The sequence below is a fragment of the Bradysia coprophila genome, unplaced genomic scaffold (genome assembly GCF_014529535.1).
Source record: "Bradysia coprophila strain Holo2 unplaced genomic scaffold, BU_Bcop_v1 contig_232, whole genome shotgun sequence".
NCBI lineage: Eukaryota > Metazoa > Arthropoda > Insecta > Diptera > Sciaridae > Bradysia > Bradysia coprophila.
In genome coordinates, this window is record NW_023503493.1 from 1,114,695 (window position 1) to 1,122,325 (window position 7,631).

Genomic DNA, 7,631 nt, shown 5'->3' on the forward strand with positions numbered 1-7,631 from the left:
GAATTATAATCTGTCCTTCCGTAGCAACGTTAATTCCGTTGTGACTAAATTCAAAATTTTATTTTCCATTAAACCTTCCATATTCCAACCACTTCTGTATCCTGACAACGGTTTTCCGTTGCTTTCATTTACTTTAAATTGAATTATTATGATGGCCTGTGACAGGATGGACGTTAACACCTGTAGAATAAAGACAAATGAATTATATGCACAGGGGCATAGCACTGCTCCTAGCATGAATATAGAAAATATTCGGAGGCTGATGAAATCACTGTAAGTATAAACGTAGAATACAAGCAATCCCAAGCGGTAGCCCTTATAAGAGCACATGTCAGCGTGACAACCCTCATTTCATTTCACTATTTGAACACGATTTATCTTTGACAAATGCTAAAATTGACAACTTTCACCGACAAGTGAATTATTCTTGATCAAAATCGGTCTTCAAATTTGACACTTGTCAATTCAGTTTTCATGCTAGGAGCAGTGCTGCGGCAGGGGTCAGTTATGAGAATTTTCTAAATTTGATGGAAGGATTATAAGTGAATCTAACCATTCTTTATGCACTCAAATGCAGTGAGAAAAAGGCGCTTTGTTGACGTTTTTGATTGAGGTTCAGGTGACATTACTACTTTCCTAACTGTTGTTCTCCCTTGCCCCTGCCCAATGCAAAAATTGACCAGCACATGTCAGTTTGTCCTCTACGAAAGTTGACCGTTTCATGACGAATATTTTCGGTTCATTTTACCTGAATTCCGTCACGATGATCTTTCGCATGGGACACGGTTGACAATTTAGGGTCAGATCCGAGATTTCCTCAGCGTTTCTGTTGTAAGTCTGCGGAAGTACAGGATGAGACTCGGCTATTCGAATCGAAAAATGGAAGTGAATGAGTGATTGATATAGAACTGCCCTGGGCTAACAGCTTTTCGTTCGATCAAGTTTTGCGGATAGTGTACATCACACACAACTGATAGATCTTCAACTATTTTTTCCGGAGTGTTGGGAGTTGTTGCGATAAGAAAGGTTAACAATGGGTTAAGACGCCCAATCAAAGACTCGGAAACGACTCCGAAACATTCGGAAATGACTCCGAAACATTCTAAAATGACTTAAAACAGTGAAAAATTACTCAGAAACATTTGGAAATATTCGGAAATGACTTCAAATCATTCGAAAATGACTCCGAAACATTCTGAAATGACTTCAAACAGTGAGAAATTACTCGGAAATATTCGAAAATGACTCCGAAACATTCTGAAATGACTTTGAAACATTCAAAAATAACTCCGAAACATTCGGAAACGACTTGGAAACATTGGTAAATGACTCCGAAACATTCAAAAACGACTCCGAAACATTTGACAATGACTCCAAAACATTGAAAAATGACTCCGAAACATTCAAAGATCACTCCGAAACATTCGGAAACGACACCGTAACATCTGAAATGACTTTGAAACATTCAAAAATAACTCCGAAACATTCGGAAATGACTCGGAAACATTGGTAAATGACTCCGAAACATTCAGAAACGATTCCGAAACATTTGACAATGACTACAAAACATTGAAAAATGACTCCGAAACATTCAAAAATCACTCCGAAACATTCGGAAACGACTCGGAAACATTGGTAAATGACTCCGAAACATTCAAAAACGATTCCGAAACATTTAACAATGACTCCAAAACATTGAAAAATGACTCCGAAACATTCAAAAATCACTCAGAAACATTAGGAAACGACACCGTAACATCTGAAATGACTTTGAAACATTCAAAAATAACTCCGAAACATTCGGAAATGGCTCGGAAACATTGGTCAATGACTCCGAAACATTCAAAAACGACTCCGAAACATTTGACAATGACTCCAAAACATTGAAAAATGACTACGAAACATTCAAAAATCACTCCGAAACATTCGGAAACGACACCGTAACATCTGAAATGACTTTGAAACATTCAAAAATAACTCCGAAACATTCGGAAATGACTCGGAAACATTGGTAAATGACTCGGAAACATTGGTAAATGACTCCGAAACATTCAGAAACGATTCCGAAACATTTGACAATGACTACAAAACATTGAAAAATGACTCCGAAACATTCAAAAATCACTCCGAAACATTCGGAAACGACTCGGAAACATTGGTAAATGACTCCGAAACATTCAGAAACGATTCCGAAACATTTGACAATAACTACAAAACATTGAAAAATGACTCCGAAACATTCAAAAATCACTCCGAAACATTCGGAAACGACACCGTAACATCTGAAATGACTTTGAAACATTCAAAAATAACTCCGAAACATTCGGAAATGACTCGGAAACATTGGTAAATGACTCCGAAACATTGAAAAACGATTCCGAAACATTTGACAATGACTCCGAAACATTCAAAAATCACTCCGAAATATTCCGAAATGACTCGGAAACATTGGTAAATGACTCCGAAACATTCAAAAATCACTCCGAAACATTCGGAAACGACACCGTAACATCTGAAATGACTTTGAAACATTCAAAAATAACTCCGATACATTTGGAAATGACTCGGAAACATTGGTAAATGACTCCGAAGCATTCGGAAACGACACCGAAACATTGGGAAATGACTCCGAAACATTCGAAAATGACTACGAAACATTCGAAACCATCTGTCACCGGAAACTGAAATCGACGCTGCTAGCATAATTCATTAATTCTGAAACAACTTTGTTATAACTCGTGCTCGTTTGAGCTACTTGCTTCAGTAATTGTCGGACATACAATCTCTATACTTGGTCAAAAAGACAGTTACCGAAGTTTGTTGCTCAAAAAAGGCGTTTCTGAATTTGCTTTACAAAATTGCAACCTGATGTAACGAAACTCCAACTCGCTTCGCTCTGGCCGCAGACTTTGTTCTTGTTGGATTTTCCTATTTTCTCCCCTCATTTGATAATTGCTAAACAACTCACAGGCAGAATGTACATCCTGTCTATTCGAAACAGGCCACAAGAATAGATGTTCGGCAAATTATTCAATGAGCTCAGGTATAGCATCTCCACCTGAAACGTTCCGAAACTACTGAAATGTCTCTTTAAAGTAAGTGATTGATGTTACGCTCTTGCAAAGCCTTTTCTCCATTCTCCAAGAATTCCGAATGGCAATCGTAGAAGCGCAACGCTCCGCCTACCGAGTCACAAAATTGTATCATAAAATTTGGATTTTACCTGATATCGGTAGACAATCCGTACCTCAGACATTACCAAGTCCGTGATCGTACAAATGAAATATATTTCAACGACGAAACATGAAATCAAGCCAACGTTCTTCACCAGATCTCCATACAATTCAAACAAGTAATTGGTCATCCGAAACTTTTGAATGTTGTAGTAGATGAAGAAGAGCTGAGTAGTAGAAAGAAAACGGAAATGTTCCACTCGATGCTTAAGGGATTACTTAAATACCTCCACCAATATCAAGGCTGACGCGTAAAACAGAGAAGCCAGAATCTGAACCGAAAACAATCGGCAAACATTTTCCGTATATGCGGTGACAACGCTGGAGATGTAATTTAACTGATCGACCCGGTGATGATCGAACTTCCCGCACTTCAATGAAAGAATTTTCCGATTTATCGCCCGGTAGAATTTGTAGGCCTGCGCCAAATAGAAGAAATACATGCTGGACAGTGTGGTGGGCATGATTTGGCAATATGTTGTTATGATGAACGCTACGACGTCACCGAGTGCAACATTTCCGGTGTACATCAGGCAACCAATCACAAACGAAGCACCGATGCTCAGAACTTGGAACCAGTTGGATAGTCCTTTAGCCAAACACCAATTGCGGTACGCGTTGTCCCGGTGATTCATTCGGAATTTTTTGAAATAGCTATCGATTGTTGTGGCCTCGTTCAGCACAGCAGCAATGTCATTTCGTTGGACAATTTGCGAGAAATATCCGAATATTACCTTCCACTCAAGGAACGCGTACTTCGACGTGACCAAAATGGTCAGCACGAGTTCTTGCTGTGTGTTCGAATACAGTCTGACGAAGAGTTTATACAGCGCCCATTGTAGTGTCACTGTTACAGTGATTGCACAGAAAATGGAATAGAATAGCAAAGACGATGATGGTCGAGCAACATCCGAGTCAATAATGATGGCAAACATTCCTTGAAGCCTAGCAAGGAGAAATAGTCGTTTCGATTTAAAGAAGATGTTCATGTTCAATGGGGATGTGTCGATCGACTAACGACTGTGCGTTCATTTATGGTTCGATGACTTGGGGAAATTGTGGAAGTTTATCGTGTAATAACATCAGCAATTTAATCAAATTGTTTTCTAAATTATTTTGATAAATAAATTGGTAATGTGTGGTGACCAACACACAATGCAAGAGATATATTGGCTGAACTGGCCGAAATTGTAGCATTGAAATGAGACTCTGTAAAATTCCACCTTACCATGACGTAAAAGGTCCTTCCGGTAAGTGGAATAAACCAGTAACTAGATCCCATTTTTCATGACTTTGTGACCTTTTCTTGACTTTCCTGGCCTTTCAGAATGACTTTGCGACTTTCCGAATGACTTAGTGACTTTCCGGATGACTTAGCAACTTTCCGGTTGACTTTGTGACTTTTCGAGTAACTTTGCGACTTTCAGATTGACTTATCGACTTTTCGGTTGACTTAGTGACTTTTCGTATGACTTTGTGACTTTTCGAATGACTTTGCAAGTTTCAGGTTGAATTAGTGACTTTACGGTTGAGTTCGTGACTTTACGGTTGACTTTGTGACTTTCCGTGTGACTTTGTGACTTTTCAAAAAACCTTGCCACTTTCCGGTTGACTTAATGACTTTCCAATTGACATTGCGACTTTTCGAATGACTTTGTGAACTTATCTTGACTTTTCGTTACTTTCCTGGCCTTTACTAAACGTTCCGTGACTTTTCGGATGACTTTAGGACTTTCACTATGACTTTGTGACTTTTCGGATGATTTTATGACTTTCCGGACGACTTTGTGACTTTCTTCGACTCTGCAGCCACGACATTTCGGAGTTGTTTCCCAATCGAAACAATGAATTTGATACAAAATGCAAAATCTTCTGCTTCATTTGTTTCCATCTCCACTTTTGAGTCACTTTTGAACTTAAGAGTAATATCGCCAAATCTTCAGGTGATTTTTTTAACTTTGGAAACAAGCGGTCTCCGATTTTAATGAGTGATAGCTCGTTGGATTCGTCTTTCAATTCTAGGAAACACGTGTCTTTCACTTTTTCTTAAAAAAATTTGTTTTCTGTGAAAAGCGCTCAAAAGTGAAGACAAGCCAGAGGGTACCGAAAACAGTTTTTCGGCAATAACTCAAGAAAAAATTATTTTAAATTGTTGTAATGTTGTACGATTGTCGGCCTTGAAAAGACCTACAGGTGGAGTATACGCACCGCTTGGTGCTAGTTGATCCACTAGAGTTATGACTAGAAATATAGTGAATGTTCGGAGAGTCCGCCTTTTCTGCAGCTTCGATGTACCACGGAGCTGAGTATGGGGTGTTGTAGCTGGCCTCACCCACTATCGTTGCACATATAAATGAATCCAGTACTTTTGGGCTGCAAGCCTACAGAAGTCGTGAAAAAAAAGTTGGTGCCAAAATATAGATTTTTTCCTTCTTTCTGAGGGCCAAACTCTTCTGCTCTTCTGGCAGTTTGGCCCTCAGAAAGAAGGAAAAAATCTATATTTTGGCACCAACTTTTTTTTCACGACTTCTGTAGGCTTGCAGCCCAAAAGTACTGGATTCATTTATATGTGCAACGATAGTGGGTGAGGCCAGCTACAACACCCCATACGTTCCGTGGAACATCGAAGCTGCAGAGAAGGCGGACTCTCCGAACATTCACTATATTTCTAGTCATAACTCTAGTGGATCAACTAGCACCAAGCGGTGCGTATACTCTACCTGTAGGTCTTTTCAAGGCCGACAATCGTACAACATTACAACCATTTAAAATAATTTTTTCTTGAGTTATTGCCGAAAAACTGTTTTCGGTACCCTCTGGCATGTCTTCACTTTTGAGCGCTTTTCACAGAAAACCAATTTTTTTTAAGAAAAAGTGAAAGACACGTGTTTCCTAGAATTGAAAGACGAATCCAACGAGCTATCACTCATTAAAATCGGAGACCGCTTGTTTCCCAATCACCTGAAGATTTGGCGATATCACTCTTAAGGCAATCAACCTGAGGCATAAAGACAAAGATCTATCAAAAGTGCTCTGCCACTCTTGGTCAAATTGAGTTCTGTCGTAAAATTATTGTACAGGGTAGGACTCAGTACACTGGTTTGAAGAACGACCGTTGATGAAAAATGTTCGGGAGAGGGATTCTTTTGAAAAACAGCCGACCGAAATCGGACGTATTTTCTAGTGAACTTTTTTATATGTGCCTAGAAAGGTATTCGACCCTAGAAGCCAAAACCATTTTCAAAAAAATTCTTCGAAGCTTGTGTGGCTTGTGAAAGTTTATCAAAAACCGAAAACTTGCACTTTTCTTACAGAAATTTCTCGAGTTACACGAAACGTACATGGTCGTGTGGGGTATCATTTGAAAGGTAATTTTTGTGCTTTTGGGCCAAAGAGGTTTATAGGGTTTGGATGCATCCAAATCCAATAAGACCCGAAAATACATAAAACTACCTTTCAAATGATACCACACACGACCATATACGTTTTGTGTACCTCGAGAAACTTCTGTTAGAACTGTTATTCGGCCACATCGAAATCACAGATATTTTGTGAAAAAGTTCAGCTACTGTCGTGGAGTATTATGCATACTTACTGGCCAAGGTGTCCTCGACTCAACAGCACCGGTTGCAGTGTCTGCACTTGCTTCGTGGGCGACGTGGCCACTCTTAAAAATTCCATTCACAAATGTTATAAAAGTGATTTCAAGTGTATAATGGATCGGGACATGCCTAGTGTACTGGTAGTGCTCGACCTCCTCTACCATCTCATACCACAGGCTAAACAAAATCATTTGTCTCTCAGGAAATATAAGTCAAAAACCAAATGGTCACATTTTCGATGTTAGGCAATCTTAGCAGTGACACCTTTTGGACCATCGGTTTCTTCAGTAGTTTTGTAGAGTTTTCAAAGCTCTACATCCCGCTAGAACATTGTTTTCAAAAATACTCTCAACTTTCCGAATTATGACCATCGGAAACTTAAAGCCGCCCGGGGGGACTTCTTCCATGGCTCCATCGGATTCATCAACCACATGCCCGGACACAGTTTTCGATGATCTACGTTTTCCGCACACAGGCTATCGCGGTCCTTAAAATTTGCAAAATTCGATACGCCCTAATAGTTACTCTGTTACACTGACGCGCGCTGTAGTAGTGGAACCGTATAAAGATGTAGAAGAATCTTTGTTTGCATGAGTGTACCAGCTAAATTTCGCTGACGCCCTCTGTAGTATAAGGCGAACGAATACCAAATTGTTTCCCGAATATTGTTGGAATCAGGGTGCTTTCAGCTGCTTCCATGGATGCATAATTCAGCACAGAATACTTGTGTGTCGTCAATAAAACGTTCGTCTACTGGTTTCTCGACGCCAGTAGTAAATAAAAGCAAACACCCGGC

General features: G+C 39.6%; 1 long non-coding RNA gene across 1 annotated transcript; it reads right to left on the bottom strand.

Annotated features, from left to right (window-relative positions):
- Nucleotides 1-3,944, bottom strand: LOC119075831. Its single transcript, XR_005087472.1, has 3 exons — nucleotides 3,461-3,944; nucleotides 2,969-3,400; nucleotides 1-180 (listed from the first exon to the last, which is right to left on the bottom strand). It is a non-coding gene; the product is annotated as an uncharacterized LOC119075831 (long non-coding RNA).
- Between the last annotated feature and the right edge of the window lie 3,687 nt (nucleotides 3,945-7,631).